We start from the raw sequence: 25350 nt of genomic DNA on the forward strand, positions 1-25350 counted from the left end.
AATATGTTCATTTATAGCAAATTTTTAAATACAAATTGAGTAATTATAATTATAAACATAATAGTTTTTTGAGAATACAATGCTTATAAAGAAATGAAAATTATGGAAAAATAAAATAAAAAAATAAATAGCGTTTATTATAAAATTATTAAATTGCCAAAATATATATATTTTATTAAAATTAAAATAATGACTTTTGTATTGTGCAAATTTTTTGTACTTTATTTTTAATAAATTTTAAATATTACTTTGAAATTTTTAATCTTTATTTGATAATAAAATCTGGAAGCTTGTTTTGATAATTAAAACATTTAAAGTTTTACATATTATTGTTGTATCTCAGCTATTATGTTTGATAATAATGTACACAACACAATACACACTCTAGAATAAAATAAAGCAAATAGATTTAAACATATTTTTTAATTATTAATTTTTAGATTAAAAGTGAGATAGCTTAAAATTATTTATTTCTTTTATATAAAATATAAAATTTGATTGAATAGTTTTACTATTAACTTATTAATTTATCGTTTTTTGTAATAAAACTTACTTGTAATATTTAACATGTAATCTGTATTTTTCTAATTTTCATGCCACTCGTTACGATTAAACTACACTTGCATATTTCCGCCGCTGCACAGCTAGAGGATTTGCATAGTCACGAAGCCGGAAGTCAATCAAAACTCGTGCATACTTACGGAATCTTGCAGCAATCACCAACTAAGAAGACACATATATTCACTGGGAGAATTCACATTGAGCAGAATTTTATAAAAAGTACACACGCCAACTTCACCGCGGCTATTTTCCGTAGATCATGCAATTGATTGCAATATTTCTAAAAAAACTTGCAAAGAAATGCATAATAATAATTGGTAGGAATATTGCTATCAATTTTATAGAAATTTACTAGAAATATTTGACTAAATTTCAATTGCTTAATAAATTATTTAGATCACTTGCAAATTATTTTTTTTCCCCTTTTTCTTTCTAAAGCAGTAATAAAAAATATTGAATCAAATTATTAAACCAAAAAATATTCCTATTTATTCTGTTTTTCTATTTATTTTGTTATTCCCATTTGATATTAATAGATAAACTTTTTTAATAGTAATAAATAAATTTATTTTATTTTATACTAATATTTATTTCTTTATTATTATTATTATTCTGTTTTTTTCCTTATTTTTTATTTATTTATTTATATTTTATTGCATAAACACATAATTCTCAATTATATTTTATATATATATTTTTCTGAGTTACAAGTAGAATCATTAAAATATTACATAAATTTAGAAATATTAACACTAATTTATACATTTCATGATTGTGAAAATAAATTTAATAATAATAATAATAATAATAACATATAAAATATATTAAAAGAATATCTTGTCGCCAGTAATAAATAATAATAATTGAGAAATATGTGTCGACCAACTGGTAATTTATTAATCTTATTACAACGTTTCAATCTTTTCCTTTGGAAGGGTTGAAACGTTGTAATAAGATTAATAAATTACCAGTTGGTCGACACATATTTTTCAATTATTAATATGAAATATATTTTATTATATTGTTTATAAAAAATATTATTATATTAAGTAAAATCTCTTGATTCAATTTTTGGTTCAAATCTTAAGAGCATTATGGCTAACAATAAGTTATATAAGCGCAATTTATTGCAAACATAATTTAAAATCAAATGTAACTAAATGAATAAATTTATATCTTATAAATCAATTTAATCTTAAGATATATTACATAAATAAGGGCATAAATGAATTCCAAACAATTAATAGAAAAAATTCTGTTTCAAAAATACAAAATAAGAAAGTAAAGGCGAACAAGAGTAAAAGCGCAAAAAATATTCGCAAAAATCAATTTATATGTATATACATATACATATATTACATATGTACAAGGTGGGGCATCTGATTTATGTCAATATTAATATCTGTAGAGAAAAATAGACTAAAGTAAAGTTGCATAATATCAAGGGGGACATATTGTACAATAGTCATTTTTATTACCTTGCTTCTTTATCGATATATAAATATTGCCTCTTAAATTTTTAATAGAACCATGTACATGTACATATATTTTTACACAAATGGATTTCTCGCAATATATGGCATAAAAAATTATAATAGCCAAATAAAATAGCCAAAAACTGAATAATTTACGAAATATTTTATACTTTAATTTAATATAATTATACGTTATGAAATATATATCTCATAAAATATACATCTCTCGATGATCTTACCTCAATATTTTTACGCACAAAATAATGAAAGGAATCAATTGATGTAAAGAAAATATACATAATTTTTTTTAGAAAAAGTATGTAATTAGCTACATATTATTGATTAAAAACAATTTTTGAAAAACTTATCAATAGAATAAAAAATTGTGGTGTGTGTTACTACGGTTCTCTGTTGTTTTTTTATGTGGTCAAAAAAGCAGTTCAGTAAATCATTCAGCATTTCAAGACGTTGTGAGAAAGAGTTCAGAAAGAAAAGTAATGTCTCCTTCTTTTTTTCATCGTGAAGTTTTCGGCGAGAATACACTCAGCTTGATGAAAAACGGAAAACAATAAGGAGAAATTATAATGAAGTAATTCAAAAAAAGACGTAAAAGATGGGAAAGAAACTCAGCGGAAAATGTCGCCCTAAATAAATTCGATAACACTATTTGTCATATTTAATTTGATTATCATTAATTTGAAAATAACAATATAAATCCATATGCGTTGTTCACAAATGTCACATTAATATACATATACAGTGAGGTTTGTATATTAATTAAATTAAATTAAATAGATATTAATTAAGTGAAATTAATTTAAATTGAAGAAAGATTTTATTTTCGCATATATTTAATGCAAATCTGTTGTATAACTCTATAGATTAAAATCGTTTTCATTTAATTAATATAACATTCCAGATATAAGCTTCTTTAAAAACAGTTCGACGTCTAAGATTTTCCGTTGATCAGAAAGATGATGATGAGCCTAAGATTGTTTTTGATGAAATATTGAATGCAATAGAAAATTCTATTTAGCAGGTCTTCTCAGGAAAAAATTTTTAATTTGTCTTTAGTTATAATTATGGCGTTAAAAAAATTTAATGTATTTGTTGTTTCAACATCGTAAAAACTGAAATCTTCGATAAAAAGAATTGAAGAGTCTTGGGATTTACGATAGATTATAAAGAAGACGCATTTACATCTAAAATAAAATAAGACTATTGCTTTCATTAACGAGATAGAAACTGAAATATACTTGTTTGAGAAACTGACAATGAGAAACTTGTTCTCTGTGTAGAGAAAAGTGAATTACAAATGTAGATGTAGGAAATTATTCTAACATTCTATATGTATGTAACATTCAGATATTTCTGTTTGCATCGCTGAAATAAGATTAATTTTAACCTTTTTAAATTTTTTTATAAATCTTTTTATTAAAATAAAGAAAGGATTGGTAGTGTTCCTCATTGATTTTGATGAATAAGAATATTATATTGTAATCTAAATCAAGAGAAAAGAGATATTTTTTTATTTATTTTTATATGTTAAGAAAGTACAATTTTTCAAAAAATTTTTTATATGCTGAATGAATACGATTCTAAATGAATTGTCGACACAGTAAAAGATATAAAAAAATATCTCAAATAAAAGTTTTATGATTTTTAATAAACATTATTCTAAGCCTTGTACTTTAAAAAAATTATATAAAGTTGTTTTCCAAAATTCATTTTTCAGAAATAAACTAGAAATATTTATATCGCTATATCTGCCTCATCCATATCTATCTTATGGTGCTTGCTACTTATGGCGATAACTTTTCTTTTGTAATCTTATAGAAATAACCATATATCTTTTTAATAAATAATTTACATATTAAAATTTTAGTTTTTTATATTTAACAATTAAAATAATAAGTTTTATTTTTATAAAATAACAATTTATAATAAATAATTTCCATATGCAATTTTTATTTTATATATTTTTATATAACAATTATAATTTACACAAAAAATAATGTTTTATTCCGGGAATTCGGGAAATGCACACTTGGAACAAAGAACATATGTTAATACATTACAAATACATTGTTTCTGTTATTAATTATTAAACTAAAAATGTTTTAATTGTTTTTCCTTTAAAACAATAAAAAGAAAGAATAATAATTGATTATTAGCTGAAACAGTGAGTTGTTATATGCAGTATAACTGTATGTAGTTGCTGATATGTAATGTACTACACATTGTAATTTTTTTGTACTTTTTGGCCAAAAGCAAAATTTCAATCCGCTTTAATGTGAATAGTTTATAGTTTATATCATATATTTAGTTTCATGTACGGCATATAGTATAATATTTAACATGTTCAATAAATGTATTACTCTATAATTCCAAATTTACTTTTAATATTATGTTTTTTTTTGTTACTGTAATTTTTCTGGATACATTACTATGATAATGTTATAAATATTTTTACTTGATACATTTACTAAAATCAATATTTTTTAAAGTATTACAAGATGTTCACGTACGGTACCTCCATGTTGTTAAAAAAGAATAATATGCGATGTATTTATAACATATTAATCTGGCTTTGTTACAAATATTTTCCAAGTTTCATGAAAAAAATACTGTTTTATCAAATAATTTACGTATGGTAATTTAATAAAAAGAGAAACACTTAAATTAAAACAAGACATAAATATATAAAAGCATTAACAATAACAAATTTTTAAAAATTACTAATGCATATTTATTGTTAGTCAAAAAAGGCTTGTATAAATTAAAAATTATGAAAAGGAAATTAGTAGGCCAACTATAAACAAGTTAAAAAAAATTAGGTATTAATAAGAAATTTGCTTTATTATTAATATAATTCGCATGTATAATTCGTGTCTAATATATCGTGTGTAAATGTTTCGACCGCACTATGGTCTTTTTCAATACAAGATTTAAAACAAATGAGTAAAAAACCTAACATTAAAATAAGATATAAAGAATCAATATGGTGATATCGCAATTATTTAGATGGAGAAAGCTATGTCAATTCTAATATAAGTTAATGCAAAATACAGAAAAAGATGTCCTGACACTATATTAGACACATGTCATTCGTAAAGACTTTTTGCATAATTTCTCGTTGATAGGCGAAGAAATAGATGATTAAAGTTTCTTTATGAGTTATTTTCTTAAGAAGTCCGTTTAGTCGAAAGTTAGAAATCATCAAAGTTCGTAATAATCTGTATTACCCCTATAAATATCATTTATATTGGGAAAAATTTTTTATAAAAGATTTTTTTCATCGACAAACTGTTTAAACTATTAAACACATAAGTAAGTGAATTTTATCATCTTCAAAAAAAAAAAAAATCTTTTATAAAAAATTTTTCCCGTTTCTAATGCATACCTAATACATATATTAGTTATTTCATACTGAACCTAATTAAACAAAACACAAAAATATTTTGAATTAATTCATACTAAACTGTTATTTTGATTCACAATGATGGATGCTTTTATAATAATACCTACGTGTTACCTACGTATACCTACGTATTATTTATTATACTGTATTTATTAATCCATTGATATCTCTCTAAAGTGATTTTTTTCTTGTTCGACTGGTTTTATTTTTTATTATTGGCGAATAAGAACATATTCATTATTTATTTCATATGTGTGTAAATTATTTATTGCCATCATAATTGTTGTAATTTACATACTATAATTTTTATATAAATACATATATGTATATACAAATTATAGTATGTAAATTATTTATATTATAAATTGGTATGTATAAAAAATACGTAAATTATTATAAATTTAATGTTTAACTTATTTATTAATAATTTACAATAATCTTTGAAAAATTATAAAAAAATATTGTCATGAATAACAAGCATTATAAAATCGATAAAAATATTACTAGCTTATTTCTAAAAAAATACATTTTTGGAATATAATTTTATTATATATGATTGAATTTGACGTTAAATATGCTTTATTGTGTTAGAAGGCAAATTCCAAAATTTTCAAAAATTGTGGGAAAAGGGAATTAAAAGAAATTATGCATCTTATTTTGACCTGGATTGCAATATATGCAAAGTTCATCAAAATTGGTTAGAAACATTTCCCTCCCTTTCCTTGTAAGATAAAAACTTGTGGTAGATAATTCTACGGTGAAAAAGGTTTCCTGAACAAGAAGAAGGACAAATAACAACGAAACTTAAAAACAAAAAGCAAAAAAAAAAAGAAACGATAAGAACGAGGAATTTGAAGAAAAGTAAAAAGATATAATTTATAAAGAATAATTTATCCTGGAAAGAGAGTCAGAAACAGAAGTAAGTTCGTTAACGGAAAGTGAAAACGAGGAAAGAGCAAATGTGAAGATTGACTAAAAAAACTAGTCGACAAAAGGAAGTTCGTCTGGAAAGGAAGAGAAGATTTAAAGCAGCAAAATTTTTGGAGCGGACAGGGCTCATAATCAATGAGTAAACGGAACGAAGGAAAGCTCGCACGATTTCTCCTCCGTAATACGGACACGAAGGAGAGAACAGAGCGAAAGGAAATAGGGAAATAAATTATAGACGGACAAGAAGCAGCTATTATACAAATATGTAAATGAAAAAGAGTAAAAATAAAGCAAATTAAGTATGTAATATTCAAAAAACGACCAATACTGGACAATAATTCCTTTCTTAAAATAAAAATATCATGACGTTTCGACCTGTGGTTTAGGTCATTTTCAAATGAAATAATCTTTGAGATGACATAATAGTACAGCAATAAGAAAAACTTATAACATATTACTAATATAAAAATATATAAAATTAAACCTTGTGTCTTTTAAGACACAAGGTTTAATTTTATATATTTTTATATTAGTGATATGTTATAAGTTTTTTTTATTGCTGTACTATTATGTCATAATTATGTCTTAAAAGACACAAGGTTTAATTTTATATATTTTTATATTAATGATATGTTATAAGTTTTTCTTATTACTGTACTATTATGTCATCTCAAAGATTATTTCATTTGAAAATGACCTAAACCACAGGTCGAAACGTCATGATATTTTTATTTTAATAAAGGAATTAATGTCCAGTATTGGTCGTTTTTTGAATATTACATACTTAATTTAGTTTATTTTATGGCGAATTGATTTCTCACACCAAAATCAATTAAGACATTTTATTTTAATCAGTAAAAATAAAGGTTTAGAAAAAATTAAAATAGATTTTTGGCATACATCAGGATAACACTGATCAACACTAATTTTCGTGCCAATTATATTCGATCGATTTTAGAATAATTTTGTGTCACTGATTCTAAATATATGGTTTTCCTAGATAGCTCTAATTTTTAAGATAATGAATACCCCATAAAAGACATAAAAATGTAAAAAAATATAATGGATATAGGTGTAGTTTCCGAATATGGAAACTGTCTCAAATCATACATAAATAGATATATATTATGAAATACCTAATGGCATGTATTTAGTAAAACAATAAAAATAAAATAAGCTGATTCTGATAATCACAATTAATACATAGAAAAATGCTGTTTGTACAATTTTTTATATATGTTATATCAGGATCATGTTGGAGATAAAACAATGTTAAAAAATAAAAAAACAGACCAAATCCTGCTGCATATATCAGCAGCTATAAGTTGTATTAGGGTAAAATCATAATTTGAATACCCATTGTCTCAAAAACTAAAGCCAATTCGGCAAAACTGTTGTCATTTTTTAATTCAGCATCCCTAAAATATCTTAAATTTGTTCAAACATCCTTGGAAATTAAACAAAAGTTTATTTTTGTTGATCAGTATAATAAAGAGTGAGGAATTTTAGAATTACATCAAGGAGTTAATTAATATAATTGAAATGATTAAAATTTGGATAGGAGAAAAACACTAGAATAGATTAAAAGATTATATGCCGGAGAACTTCAAATGGAACTGTCAACGTGCTAAGAGAAAGAAAAAATAAGAAAAGAACAATAAGAGAAATTATTACAAGAGTAAATAAAGGAAAGAAACTCAAGAAGATTGAGATAAATACAAAAGCAATACAAATAAAAAGGATAACTTTAAGGAAAAGATATTTAAAAAGGTAATTATATGCAGAGATAGGGAGTCACTCCTGATTTCGATCATTTTGAAATATGTTATCCATGTTATTACCTTGAATAATATAGAAATTTCAGCCGGCGCTCTTTGTTTATTAAAAACAAAGAAAGTATAATAAATAGCGTATAATTCTATGACATCGCAATATGAAAGAAAAAAGTGTCAAAATTTCAAGACTGATCATAGAATGGAAATAGCATTTTGTGAGACTTCTTTAAGAAACAGAAAAAAGAAAAGGGACATCAGCAGAAAGAGAACAAATAATAAGCATATTGGAAGATATTACCCTAATGGAGTTGGAAAATCAGATAATGAAACTGAAGAAGAAGAAGGCAGCATAAAAGGATGAAGTAACAAACAAAGCTTGTTTGCATTGCACAGGATGAAACAGAATAAATTACTAGATATTATGTAGAAAATCTGGAGAGTGAGAGGATTCCCGAAAAATTAAAGACGTAATTGTATCAATGTACAGAAAGAGATACAAAAACAAATCTTTAAACTAATTGCGATATAACACACTTCTCAACATAACATTAATAATATAAAATATATGTTACGATAATATAGAGGAAAGAAATAAAACCTAATACACAAAATAGATAAAGACAAAATATTATCAGACACACAGGCAGGATTAAGAAAAACTGAAATACGATAAATAATAATTTTATATTAAACCATGCCTTTTTTTTTAAGAAAGAAATTAATAAAAGAAGAGGAAAAGATTATGTATTATTTTCTGTTAATTTAAAGCATAATAAACAGAGGAAAATTATAAACAATACTGAAAAGAATAAAGATATTTAGTAAAAAAAGATGATAGAAGATTATATAAAGAATAATAAACTGAATTAGTTTTTACGTAGATAGGATTTTTCACACAAAGGGACAAATGCAGGAGTAAAACAAGGATATTCTTAAGTCCAACATTATTTACAATAAAAATATATTATGTAATTTAATATGAAAAATATGTTGTCAAAAAGCGGAAATAATGATAATAAAAAAGGAGATGTGGAGCTTGGCAGATGAAATAGTGTTAATAATAAAGAAAGCAAATGAGATGAGAGAAATGTTGAAGAGTTTCTCGAGAATTTTAAAGAAAAAAGAAATAATTCTTAATATAGAAAAATCGAAGATAATGATCTTTAGGAAAAAGGAAAAAAGACGAAAAAAGTTCGATAAGTCTGAAATAAAAGTCAATTATTTCAAATGCTTATGTGTTATATATATTATTATAAAGAAATAATGATAAACATAAATTAAAAAGATGCGCTATTTGCAACATGAAAAGGTATAATACATAGAGCAAAGAAAATTTGTCGGAGACTTTAAAGGAAGGATATATGGATGTTACATCACTTGGTAAACAGCATCTTAATGTATGCAGCAGATATTTGGAGAAAGAAATACGAGACAGTGGAAATGTGCCAGAATAAATTTATAAAATGGTTGCTAGGATCATATATATATGTGTGTGTGTGTGTGTGTGTGTGTGTGTGTGTGTGGGGGGGGGGGTGTGTACATACAGTATATATATATATATATATATATATATATATGTATGTATAAATTGAAACATATCAGGATACATTATCAAGAAGGAAACAAAAAGACAACTTTTCAGTATAGAAACAGATAAAACAGTAATATTAGGTTTTCAAGAAAGAAATTAAGAAGAAAATGAGTAATATATTGAAGAAATATTATTTAGCGAAATAGAAAAAAAAACATAAAAATATAGATAGGAAGCGGATAGAAAAACGTATTTTTATAGAAAAATATATCTGGAATAGAGAAGTAAAAAGATTAAAAGAGGAAGGGATTTCGAGGTAATACATAAATTATCTGAAAGAGATGTAGAGACCCAGATGCAACGTAATAAGATTCAGAATTCCGGATATGAAATAAGATATAGACTTATATGTTGTACAGAATATAGGAAACTTAGAATACTTAAGAAAACAAGATAAGAATTTTTCTAAAAATATTACAATATTCAGATGTGGATACGAAAATATTTCTATAATAAATATTAACGTGAATAGAAAAAGAATATATATAAGATATGTGAAAATGAAGTCGAAAGAGTATTTTGCAACAAATTTGTTGTAGAGAAAAGGAATATAAGAATGAATCATTGGGGGAGAGGGAAAAAGGAATTAACTGACTACAGAAAATTGAAAAGGCAAGGAAAAAGAACGAAAGATCAAAGAAAATCTATATAAGAATATAAAATTTATATAAGAAATAAAGTATATAAATTTAAATATAAAATATTAAATTTAAATATAATTTAGAAATAATTTGAAACCTGCTATGTCATTTAGTTATTAAGTTAAGATTTTTAATTATTAGATGAAAAATTAGACTAACAATAAGTCATACCTATTATGTCAAACTTATTTTTTTTTTTTATATGTTTTGTCAAGTTTCGATATAATCATTTTTAAAGCTAAGTAAAAGACAAAAAGTTTCTATTTATTATAAAAGTATATATATACATATATATATATATATTTTCAATATTTTAATTATATATTGTATTAGTAATAACAAAATAAATAAATAAATTATTAAGATAATAATGACAACGGTTCATGTAAATTAAACAAATTACGGAAAAAAGTTAAAAATAAATTATTATATTAATAATAACAAAAATAAATAAATAAAATGTGTGTATATATTAAAACAATGCGAAACCGCCATTTGTATGTGTTAAATTAAAATTAAAATTTGATTTGTGTAAATTTCATTGCCGAAGTATGCATCTAACAATAAATTAAATTTAAATAGCCGAATTTGCCAAACTCGAGCCACAAATTTTATTTGTCCGTTTTGACAATTCTTTGTATATTTCGTGATTCTTTATTCGTTTTTTATGATATTCTACAAATTAATAACAATAATTAAAAAATTAATGATAAATAAAATTAATAATGTAAAAAATAAGATAATAAATATACTGGATATAATAACCGCGCGTCTCACAGAAAAGAAGGAGTAGATGAGAAAGCGAAAATTTAAGAAAGAAGCTATAATTGTATAAACAACGGAATCCGGTAAATGACGAAATTAATGGAAAACGAGTAACAGCAACGAAGAAGTGCAACTAATTAGTTGCAAGCTAATTAGTTAATTAGTTGCAAGAGCAGAAATTAGAAACAATAATGAAGAGATTGGCAGAAATCAAGTATTTACTTTATTTTATAACTAGTTATAATGTATACCTATATACGTGTTTTTTTATTGATTCACTATTTGTTGGCATAAAATGCAAGCACAGGAAAATGGCAGTGGCTGGAATTGTTGGTTTGCAATTACTCTGTGTAGAGTTTGCTATTGAATATCTATCAGAGAATTTAAATAAATGCCCATTTATAATAAACAATTAAGTTTTGGAAACATTTTTGCTGTTTTTATTTACACAAGTTTTAGATTAATAATACAATTGTATGGCGAGAAAGAATCCCCTAATATATAAGATATATTAAAATTAAATGTATTTATATTTTAAATTAAATTAATATAAGAAGATTGAATATTCAGAAGATGTGATAATACTAGTTTAGAAAAATTATACATGTTTATTATACATTTTTTAATTATTTTAAAGGAGACAATGCATTTTTTATAGATTTTTGGATGCTGAAACCATTGTCGTAAGCCAATTTTCACCAGCATATTAGATTTCCGAAATAATTGAGATTTTTAATGTGTCAAAATAACTCTTTTACGATATTTGAGTATATAATTTTTTTGTTAAGAAAATTTTTTTAAAATTATGATTAGATGTCATGAATGTATTGTTTATTCTCTATAAAATGTCTTTTATTTCGATATATTATTTTTTAGTCTATTAAGATTTAAATAGAGTTTTGCTGAGGTAGCTAATATTCTGGCTGTGATGATGAAGTCATATAATTATACTCATAATTTATAGTTTACGATTATCGATACACACAATGTAACTTATCGTGATAGATTCCACTAAATGTATATTTATATATAGAGCGTTTTATTTTAATTGCCCACCTTAAATTTTTTGAAACAAATGCATTTTCGAAAAAAATGTTTCATACAGAAGTTACATAATCTAAAGGGAGACAAATAATGATAAAATCAATTTTGGAAGAAATTTTTTTTCCATAAAATGTTTTCGTCGGGCATTTTCATATGTGTAGTTTTAGCTTTAACCTTTCATAACATGATTAAAAAGCAAGATATTGAAAAAAATACTTTATAGGAGATGAACAATACTTCATGATATTTGATTAAACTTTTCAGATAATGTTAATTTAAAAAAAAATCTCAAATATCGCCAATTTTACGCATTAAACCTCAATTATTTAATCTAACATGCTAGCTAGTAAAATTTTATTTGCGGTATCGTTTTTAGCAGTCAAAAATCTATAAAAAACTCTTTGTTTGATTCAAAATTATTTTTGATTGTAAACTAGTATAATGAAAAACTGCCGCGATAATGATGATAATAATAAGTATAGATATTTTCGTTTTATAAAAGTTTGTTTTTAATCATTAGAGAGTTATATATATAGAATTGACACACTTTTATTATTTTTTAAACAATGCAGATATCATAAGGGAGATCTATCAGGTGAGTGCATGTGTAGTCGGGCTAGCTTATCTACTTATTTTCCATTGAAAGATATAGTCGTCTCTTTATTATTGTTCATATCTATGACATTTTACTGGAAAGAATATCAGAATTTATGTTTGAATATTCTAATATTGGCGCGTACTTTTATCAAGCAGTCGACTTAAGATTTTAGAGTCTGACAATGAGTGTCAGCGACCTTTTTATTAGATGATTATACATCTATATTGAATTCAGTACTAGAATGACTTCAAATTTATTTATTATTAGAAATAATATCTTGCCTTTTTTTGTCGAAGTTACATGAGTTCAAAATTGTTCCAACTTGCCCATTACATTTTATTTAATTTATGCTGTAAAATTTATAGATTTTATAATATTAAGATTTATGTTATTGAGTGACAAGAAAGAATTGTAGGGAGTCCATTGAACGTAAAACTTGCATAGAAAAACATCCCCCTACTATTTACATAGCCATTTCTATACTTTACTATTGATACAATGCAAGCTAATCTCCGCCATAAAATAACCTATTTTTATGTGAACTAGTTAAGTCATTTTAATTTAATCTTTTTATGAAACAATGTTTTCTTTTAGTAAAACGACAGAATTAGATTTTCTTAAGCATTTTTTTTTATCGTTGTCACACTAACTGACTCTTTGCGACTTTTACTCGAAATCATTGCACATTAAATTTTTATAGTAGAAATTAAAATCTTAATCATATGTTTAACATTGATTATAAACTAATAACATATAATATAAGAATATGGCTGATTGTATCTTATTGTATAAGTTTTTTGAACAATATTTATAACAATTTATATAATTATAAGTATATTAGTTAGATAACATAAACTATGAAAGTGATTTTGCCATTTCTGCAACACATGTATGTATAAAGATACATTTACAGGATCTTTTTGTATTTACTTTGTATTAAAATGCTTTCACGAGAAAAACAAATAAATTATTGTTCAGTTTTATCACATTGATTATTAAACTTATTGTCGAACAACCAAAATTAAACAAATCGCATGTTGTTTTTATTGTAAATCAGTCTCTTGAAACTAAATCAAAGTTTGTACCGAAGAAAAATATCCTTTCATAAGTTCATGCTGACTAGCGTTATTTCTTAAAGTTCTCAAGATTTTATCATGGTCTACAGTTTACTTGATAATTTACCAAAGACCAAAGATTTTAATGATGACTAAATTATTTTATAATGTTTATTAAAAAAGTTAGAGTGAGAGGGGGTTAAGAAAGAAAGAGATAAAAGAGTTGCGAAAGGAAAGAGAAAGAAGGAGGTAGAGAGAGGAGGAAAAGGGAGGAAGGAAGGAAGGAAAAGAGAGAAGAAGGGAGAGAGAAGAAGGGAGAGAGAAAAGGAAGAAGAGGAAGGCAACGGAAAAAAGGAGAAAGAGAAATAATAAATAAGATATTTATTCTCTCTTATTTATGTATTGTATAATATATCAATTAACTTATTTTGTAAAGATGAGATATATCCGCATTCAATAAATTTGTAACAGCCGCTTTTCGCGAGCGTCGAACTGCTCAGTCGGGATCAGGGCTCGTGAAGGGTTGACAGAACTCCGTGGGTTTTACTACTGATAAGACTGTTTATTCACTTAAGCAGTCATACGGCAAGAACATATAGATATAAAAAAACAATTATAACTGCATAGAATCACGACGCGAACCGCATAGGACACATGCACTGGAAAAAAAATTTTGTTGGATTAACAAAAATTCTGTTCGAAAATGGACGAAACGGAATTACTGATTGAATCTACCAGAATTCCTTTTAATGCAACAAGCATCTACCAGAATTCCTTTTAATGCAACAAGCATCTTGTTTGTACAACAAATCAGTTTATTGGTGCAAACAAGATATTTGTTGTATTAAAAGGAATTTTGGTAGATTCAACCAGAATTCCGTTTCGTCCATTTTTGAACAAAATTTTTGTTAATCCAACAAAATTTATTTTTTAGTGTGCGATATACCGGCGTGAATCGCCTGTAACAGAAAATATAATTAACGCTCGAGTTGCATATGACATAAAGTCGGATCGCGCATTCGACATAAAACAACCTATAATCCGCACGCGAATAATACGCAATGAAAACTAAATAGAATCAAGGCGCAAATCGCATAGGGCGCATAGAAAACCGCGCCGCGAATATTCGATATTACAAGATATGCGCGGCACGCGCAAAATAATATAATTAGACGGCAGACGACGGACAGGCGCGAACAGCCCATAACATATAATATATAAAATACTCCGAACGCGAATCGTACAATAAACGGAATAGAATCAGATGCGCTTCCGGTGTGTAGGCGCATTTTCCCGACGGATAAAATTCGCCGTTGACAGGTGTCAAGGCGGGTCGCTGCGCGGATGTGGGGGATCCCGAGATTGATGGCCGCGGGGCCACGTGCGGGGTTTAACGTTGAGCGTGTAGGTATAAGAAATCGGGGCGTCACAATTACGTAATAAGGGGCGCGCTAAACGGCGGAATGGGGTACGGCGCGTACCCCCACGCGAGACGGTCGGTCGGTTAGATGCGAGAGAGTGGGCGGCGCGTCGCGAGAGAATTCTCTCACGGGAGAATTTCGGATATTCTCCGATGCGAATGCAGTTTCGGCGTGCCACCGCCGAACTGCAGGTAGTAGGATGCACCGACGGTCGCGTTGTCACGACACAAGCGGCGGGTCTCCGCTCGTGAACGGCCGGCGCAGTCAGGAGAGGCTTAAGTTAGAGAGAGAAAATGTCGATCGGTCCCGAGACAAACTCGGGAGAGGAAGAGTACGCTTCTACCCCAGGTGCCGGATGGCAGGATGGCTCTCAGAGTTTTCGGCGGTTTTCCGGGTGCTGAGAAAGCTCAGGAGAGGCAGAGTACGCTTCTACCCCAGCTCGGGGCGCCGGTCCCGGAGTTCCGGATAGTTTCGGATTCGGAGACGGAATAATAATCTCCTAGGATTTGGCCTATCTTTTATATATATACGCGTATGATAACGGTACTTCGGCACGCTGGCGGCGTTCGGCTGTTTTCGGCAGCCATTGGGCGCGCTCGGCTTCGTGCCGTTTCTCGCGCTAATAAAATAATTGTAGCCGTTTTAGCGGCTTTGTAAAAGGTAATTATGGGGCGCCTGCCGCACTGCCCGGCTGATGTTTTTGGCCGGGCGCGGCCTTCCGATGGTCCGTCGGAACGATGGGGGCCATCGTTACAAATTTTTATAAACATCTGCTTTAAATCGATGTAAAAATTATAACACTTTTCCAGTTATACACATATTTAATGCATATTTACACGTAGTTAATATAGTCCAAAATACTATCGCGTTTTTTATCATATTTTCACAGATGTCATATTTTGACAAATAATATATATTCGTCAAATTCATAATAATATAGATTCAAAACGCTGCAATATTTATTATCACATAGCACATTAAAATTTGTATATGTATGCATGCTACCATACATATATCTATACATGTTACATGTTAATAGTAATGGTAAAATAATAATTAAACGTAATAAAATAATTAAATAATGTAATAATAATTAAATGTATAAGAATTAAAAATGCAAGTATAATCTCTATACATTTGTATACTTGATATTATTGAATATTTTTATCTTTGCACAAAATTTTATATAACGGAAATTATTATCAATAGATATACTTTTTTTTATTTTTAAACATTTTATTAATTAAGATAAATTACCAATGATAGTATAATACAAATTATGAATAATAATGAAAATTGTAACATTAATATTAAATGAAATGATATTAACAATTTATTACATTTGTATATAACAGTTATATATTATTATTAAATAAATAAATCTAAAATGTACAAAATATCTAAAAATATTTTAATGTTAAAAAATAGCAGAGTAGGTACAATTTTATGTTTAATATATTTATTTTATCGATCGCCGTTTCAAATAATGCAATATGAGCTATAACTCTCACACGAGGAAAGACGTTACTGGGAGCAAGAGACGGGGACATACTCATCTTGTCGCTTACATAGAATGACAGGCAAAATTGCGCTGCCATGTGATCCACGCTAGAATATTACAGATTAATATGACTTATCACTATAAAATAAAGTCAGTTAGAAGAAACTGTTTGTTCTAAAAAATTGTTTTTTTTTATAATAATAGATTTTGTTTGATCAATTTAAAATTGATTTTTTAAAATACAATTATCAGGATATTTTTTATTTATAAGCAATAGAAATACAAATAGAATCCTATTTAACGCAAAACAAATCAGGAAATTATGTACTTTAACTAATTGCAAACAAAATTTATTTATAACAATTTAAAATTTAATTATAAGAGTATTTAAAATTTAATTTCAAGTTAATGAAATTTGAGGATCTTCTAAGAAATTGAATTTGAAACAAAAAAGTTCTCATAAACAAGGTTCGAAAACGCTTCATAAAAAATTTACTTAAAAAAAAGAATAATACAAAGACATATGATTACATAACATTGAAACTAATTAGAAGCACAACATTATTGGTGATTTTATGATTATAAAATAAAAATAATTTTTAACCAAATTATCAAATATTCAAAATTTTCTTGTTTATTAATGCATTTTTGGCATCTACCACAATATTGACGCACTGCATCAAGTGTATCCTTTATTGATTTATTTGAAGAGCTGCATCTGTTATTTTGTTATTAAATTGTCTCTAGTGTTGACAGATGTTTGATAAACTATAAAGCTTGAAGTTATTTTAAAAATCATTTTAAAACGTGATTTTTTTAAATTAAAACTACAACTTTTTAATGAAGCATTTCCAGACATATGTTTACAAAAATTTTTTTGGTCTAAATTCAATTTCGTATAAAATCTTGAAATTTTATTGACCTAACTTGAAACATATCACTTTTCAGTTTCAAGAATTTTAAAAAATTTTAAATGTTTATTTCTTATTTCAATTATAGTAAAATTATTTTAATCAAGAAATTAGTTTTCAGCAAAATTATTACTAATAGCAATATTTATATTCTTTGTATACACATGTGATTTTATATCAAATAATGCGTTATATTAATATTATATTTCACTATCTTATGTTAATAGCTTAGGCGATATTAATCGAATTTTAAAAAATATCGGATTTAATGTTGTTCACAATATTCCTAAAAAACCGAATCATTTAATTACACTCGGCAAGGATAGACTGCCTACAGATAAAAAGACAGAAATAGTTTACGAAATTAATTGTAATAATTGCAACGTGTTATACATCAGACAAACAAAGAGACATCTATGTACACGTGTAAAGGAACATTTCAGCAACATTAAAATGCATTCGAGTAATTTATCAGTTATCAGCAAACATAAAATTGAATTCGATCACGATTTTGACTGGACTTCACTGGTTATTTTGCACAATGAAAATCACGTAAGAAAAAGAGAAATCGCTGAAATGTTTTTTATTAAGAAAAATAATAACGCTATTAACTTACAAAAGGATACCGACAATTTAAGTAATATCTACGACAAAATAATAAAGGTCGTTTAGTCTCTCATAACTCGTCTAAGAGTCTTGACGTGTTGTCAAACCGACATTAAGTTCGTTCTTGACATCTTAAAATTATAATTTTATTTTTATTTTTACAAGTATGTTTCGCTTCTTTTTATCATTTTGTAATATTGTTAAGTGAAGTAATTTTTTTTTCTTTTTTTTATTGTATTTGTACTGTATTTCTGTACTGTATTTCTTTTTTATGTATATCTAGATCACTTGATAAGGACTCAAAGAAGGGTCGAAACGTTGTGATTTAATAAATAATATTTGCCAGTACGGTCGAGAGAAGAGTGTTAAAAATTTTTAAATTCTGTCTGCCAATTCACTAATATCTATGTTTTTATTAATATTATATATTATAAATTCTAACATTTTTTCATAAAATTATACAATAATTATAATCTAAATATATGTAAATCAAGGAAAACATATTTAAAAAGATGAATTAAAAAAAAACTTGTTTGCAAATATAAATAAATATCCAGTTTCAACATAACAAAAAAATTAATATAGTAAATAAAAAAATTACACAACAATTTATTTTAATTAATTAATAGTTTACGAGATATTTTGTACTTTGAATTTGACATAATTTTACATAAACTAAAATAAGGGAGAAATATCTCATAAAATATTCATGAATACATGAAATATTTCATAAAATATTCATTTTTCAATCTTATTTTAATACTTATACAAAATAATAAGAGAAATTAATTTGTCTAAAGAAAACAGTTGTTCTTTTTTTAAAGTATGTAATTTGCAAGCAGTATAGATACTTGATTATTGCTTCTTAAAAACAACTATGTATTTCTTTACACCAGTTGGTTTCTCTCAATTAAATTAAAAAATAAATTTAAATAATTATAATTATAATTGATGCTGATGTAATTGTTTCTACAAACGTAAAAAAGAACAATATTTATTTGTATTCAAGCGTGAAATGTGATACTTTTAACTGATAGTTATATTAAGTAAGTTCCATAAAAGATTATCTGTGCTAACGGTACATTGTTGAAAAAATTGTGTTTTCTTTAAAAAAATGTCCTCATTAAAATTTTCTGTTAAATATTTAACACATTCGTGAATTATTAATTTAACATATTACTGTTGTGTTAATTGAACTTAAATATTAAAAATAAGGAGTATAAAAAGGCTTGTAAGAGCTGTGTAAATGGCAATTAAGTTTACTAAGAATCAATGCATATAATAAGAAATTATAAGATACAAGCAAAAGATTAAATAAAACATGGTTAATCGCATATATGGAATTTGACAATTACAATAAAATAAATTAAATAAATAGACTCATAGTGGAACGTTAGAACGAAGTCAGAACGAACGTTTCGACTTGATTTTTCAAGGCATCTTCAGCGCAAAATATAAATAATTACAAAAAGAATCACCTAAAACATTGTATCAAAACTACAATAATAACCTACAGAAGTCATAATGTGTATAAAAATATTTTACAATAACCAGATATTAAATACGTTAGCAATAGACAGTCAATTATGTTTAAAAACATTAAACCTATCAAATACTATTATAATTCTTATACACATCTAGATTTTCCTCCCACAATTAAACAACTAGGAACAGTTAAACATAGAGATGATGTTGAAATATTCATTAATCCCAATGATTTTTTTTATATTCCTTCCGCCAGTTTGAACATTAACAACAAATGGTTTATGAACATTTTATCTACCATATTGACATCCCTGATGACATATAAAGTTTTTTACAATTAGACAATTGAAAATTTTAGTCTTCCAACATTAGATAAATCACTTTTGATTATGGATTTTATCAAGGATTTTGAAAACAATTTTAAAAAATTGCCGACGGATAAAAAAATAGAGATTAGAAATAGGTCTACACATATAATTAACTCTATCTCATCATATCAATTTCCTAACAATAGTTTTAATGACAATTTATTTCAACTAAATTCAATAACTGAAAAATTTCTGAACAATAATCCTAGTCTTATTATTACGAGAGCAGATAAAAATAACGTTACGGTAGCCATAGATAAGGGTGATTATATCAAAAAAATAGAACAAATGTTGAATAACAATAATACGTACACAATCATTAAAAAAGATCCTATCAATAAACTGATTTCCGGTCTTAGTGAATTATTAAAGAGATGGAGGAATAAGGGTATTATTTCACAAATCACATATAAGCATTTGTCGTATAGTGAGAGGAACCTTCCGAGAGCATATGGGTTACCAAAAATCCATAAAACCAACTGTCCATATAGATTAATCGTTTCTTCTATCAACACTCCGCTATATAATTTAGCATACTTTTTACACAATATCATGGTCAAAAATTTTCCTCCAGCAAACAGCCAAATGAAAAATAGTTTTGAATTGGTTAAAAAGTTATCACTTACACAATTGAACACAAATTCAAAGCTTATTTCATTAGATGTCGTCTCATTATTTACAAATATCCCATTAGATTTGGCTATAGAAAGTGTTTCAAGAAAATGGCAATTTTTATCTAAGAATTGCGATTTTACTGATGTTGAATTTCTAAACGGCATAAAATTGTTTTTAAACTCAACTTACTTTAGTTTCAACAACGTAATTTACAAATAAACTTATGGTACACCGATGGGTTTCCCTCTCTCTCTAATTGCTGACATAGTTCTTCAAGATCTTGAAAACAAAGCTTGAGTGCCCTTATGTACACTCCTTCTTTTTTCTTCAGATATGTGGACGATTTAGTTCTAACGGCTCCTTTCAATTGTATTAACCACACGTTGGAAGTGTTCAATTCTTTTCATCCTAGACTACAATTTACGATTGAAACAGAGAAAGACAACAAACTCAATTTCCTCGACATTACTCTAATTTCTTGCAATAATAGGATTATAATTGATTGGTATCACAAATCTACTTTTTCAGCAAGATATTTGAATTTTATGTCTTAACATTCCTTGTGTCAAAAAAGAGGAACAATTATTAATAGACAGGACAGAGTATTTGTTTTATTTCATCCCAGTTTCCACTCAAAAAATATTAAGTTAATTATCAATATTTTATTGGACAACAGCTATCCATTGGAATTCATTTTTGACACAATTAATGACAGACTGAAATTTTTTATTCATTCGAGGAATATAAATAATTTTGACAACAGTAATACACAAAGTAGTAACATTAACTCTTTTTTTACAATTCCATATTTGCCACATTTTACTGAAAAATTCAAGAATATTATCAAAGACACTAATACCAGATTATCATACAAGAGTTCGAACAAACTTAATAAGTTCATTAAAACGCATAAAAATAAAATTCCTAAAAGTTCCAACACTCATTTGGTTTATAAAATCAAATGCAATAACTGCAACGCAACATACGTAGGCCAAACATGTAAAAAACTTAACACAAGAATTTCAGCACATAAAAAACACATCAATAAAAACTGTACTAACAAATCTGTCATTACTGAACATAGACTAAATTTCGATCATAAATTTAAATGGGAAGATGTAAAAATATTAGATAGAGAATTAAATTATAGTAAACGTCGTATATCTGAAATAATGCATATTAAGAGACAAAATAATAGTCTTAATCTACAAAGTGATACAGAAAATTTGCCTGACATATACATATAATAACATATTAAACAAACTCCCGAAATGGCAAAGTCACAAATTAGTAAACAGGTAAACAGCATAACAGATTTTAATAACCAACGTTACAGTCGTATTCTAACTGTAGTGTCGTGAAGGAAGCGTGCGTTTAAATTTTTGTCATCAAATTTGACATCATTATAATTATGTAAGCATATCTCATATATTTTAAAGATTGTGTTAGTCATCGTTTACAATTAGATTATAAAATTTGATCAGTTACAGAAATCACTAGATCATGTTTTTTATAATCAGCGTTCATCTCAATCAGTTAATTAGAAGTGAAATAAGTATTTATGAGATGATGCACAGAGCAGATACCTTCACGACTCCCACAACGCTTGCGGTTTACTTTTTCGCTTACTTTTTGAATAATTATTTACTTATAACTTTTTTTAAAGATAATTGACTGTCTATTGCTAACGTATTTAATATCTGGTTATTGTAAAATATTTTTATACACATTATGACTCCTGTAGGTTATTAGTTTTGATACAATGTTTTAGGTGATTCTTTTTGTTATTATTTATATTTTGCGCTGACGACTTGAAAAATCAAGTCGAAACGTCCGTTCTAACTTTGTCCTAACGTTCTACTATGAATCTATTTATTTAATTTATTTTATTGTAATTGTCAAATTCTATATATGCGATTAACCATGTTTTATTTAATTTTTTGCTTGTATCTTATAATTTCTTATTATATGCATTGATTCTTAGTAAACTTAATTGCCATTTACACAGCTCTTACAAGCCTTTTTATACTCCTTATTTTTAATAAAAAAGAGTTTTTTCAATTGTTATTTAAATATTAAATTATTAAAATAATTTTAAAAAGTATAAAAATAACAAAATATGCATTTGTTTTTAATTTTACATGATAAATATGTTCCGTAATTATTGAGTGACAAGATTATTTGTTAAAAATTTACAAAAAAAAATATTTATTTCTTTAAGTTAATTTTTTAAGTTAATTTTTACATTAACTATGTCATTTTACACAAAATTTATTTCAAATTACTTCAAGTTTTTTGAATTCTCTTTTTGTGTTAAAATATTAGCACAATATTTGTGTCCATTTAATATATCCGTATTATAGGTATGTATGTTAAATTAACACAAAAATTTCTGTGTACGGTTTGGGACATCTGTTAAATTTAACACAAATTTTTCAACTGTGCATATACAAGATTTGCCATGGACTCATTTAAAGAGCTGTTCGAAGTACAGATCAGCAGTTGATCCTCCAGATCTTGAAGAACCTCAATAAATTCAGTAAATCGAAGAGAACTGCGACAACTGTCAGAATCAACAGCCTTAAAGCATGTTGGGATGTCTGCCAGGCCTATTATGCAAACTTCTACATTGTTCCGTATAAAAAGACCCGCTGATAACACGAATGCTTTACGAAGAATAAATTTTTATTAATTAGTAACTCTACTGAAGAGATTAGAGATTATGGATTTGTTGTTGGGAAACCTTGAACGAAAAACGAAGTCTATAGTTGTTTAGTTATCGCGAATTAATATTTCGAAATTATTGAAAGAAATTACGAAGTGGCAGAATTTCAGCGATATATTCGATTTGTTAGTTTCAAATAGAACCAATCTATCTAATGTGCAGAAATTGCATTATCTCAAGATAAACCTGACAGGCGAAGCGAGCGTAATTATCCCTAATATTCACGTAACCGATACCTAATTATAATACCGCGTAGAATCTATTAAAGAAGCGTTATGATAATCCACGTGCTATAATGAATGTTCACCTACAAGCTTTTATGGATATTTCCTGTGTGAGTTTACAATCCGTATGCGATATAATTTAATTTAAGACATGAAAGTACTGATATCTATATGGCTTTGTTGAATTTAAAAAACTTATTTATGAGACAACTAAATGTATTTGTCACTGTCTCAAAACTTAATAAAAATCATTGGAAACTGGAAGCTCTCACTTGAAGATGATAAAGAATTCAAATTTTGAGTTTGACGACTTTCTTACTTCAAAAATAATTTTTTAATAATCTAACAATAAGAAGAATTGATAAATAAATTGTACCATTTTTGAATAATTTTACTTTTACAGTTTTTACAAAAATCTTAATTTATATTTTTTAACTTAATTTTGTTTTTGAATGGAAGCAAAAGGTCCAACTTTGATATATTTATATTGCTGTATTTAAAAAAGCAGTTCTAGAAGTTGCAAAAAATAAATCAAGTTTAATATTCCAAAAATTATTTAAAAACAATATATTAATGTGTTTATTTTATAATAAATACAACCCATATAATTTTATATAAAAAATACCTATTCTTTCAAATAGAAACTGTTTAAATAATCATTTAAACAGTTTCTTTTTCAAGACTTTATCCTACTTTTTTATTTTTTTCTCTCTCCGTTTTTTTCTTTTTTCTTGAAATTATTTTATATATGGAACGTTTGAATAATTTGATATTAAATATAATATACAAATAATAGGCTATTAACAGTCAGATGCAATTAATGAAACGCAGATTATTTTTCTTATAAAATGAGAAATTACTAATTAATTCTTTAAATACATTTCTCTAAATTGTACCAATAATAATCAAATTGAAAAATGTATGCGATCTTGAATTATTTTATGGCGATCATATAGTGATCGTCATGGCGGTTGACAATTTTAGTCGTTAAGGAAAGAAATATCTAGTTGCAGTTGTGCTCAGAATTATTACACTAATTTACAGCAAAAAATTATTTTAAACCAGAAACAAGGTTTTTTTTATAGATTTTTGAATGTTGAAGATGATGCCGTAAACTAAATTTCACTAGCACGTCAAATTTCCAAAATAATTGAAATTTAATGTGTAAAAAATAGCTTTTTTGCGATATTGAGATTTTTTTATTAAAAAGATTAACGTTAGATGAAAAGTCTGATCAGATATCATGAATGTATGATATTGTTAATTTCCTTATAAAATACATTTTTTATCTCAATATCTCACTTTTTACTCATAGAAAGATTAAAGCTAGGAACTACTTCTCATATGGAGATGTTCCTGAGAAAAAGATTTTTTGAGAAAAAATTATTTTTTTTGTAAAATTTGAGTTTGATTTTACCATTTTTTATGGTAAAATAGTCTCCTTTAATAGTCTTCCTTTAGATCATTTGTCACAAAAAATGCATTTGATAAAAATGGATGAACAATACATTCATGACTTTTGATTAGAATTTCAAAATAAAATGTTAACCTTTTTTTATAAACAAAAAGATTTATAAAATTGTAATGTTTATAAATTATAAAAATTGTAATGTTTATATTATAAAAAATGTATTGTTT

The sequence above is a fragment of the Nylanderia fulva genome, unplaced genomic scaffold (genome assembly GCF_048542155.1).
Source record: "Nylanderia fulva isolate GAGA-0341 unplaced genomic scaffold, ASM4854215v1 Scaffold103, whole genome shotgun sequence".
NCBI classification, from domain to species: domain Eukaryota; kingdom Metazoa; phylum Arthropoda; class Insecta; order Hymenoptera; family Formicidae; genus Nylanderia; species Nylanderia fulva.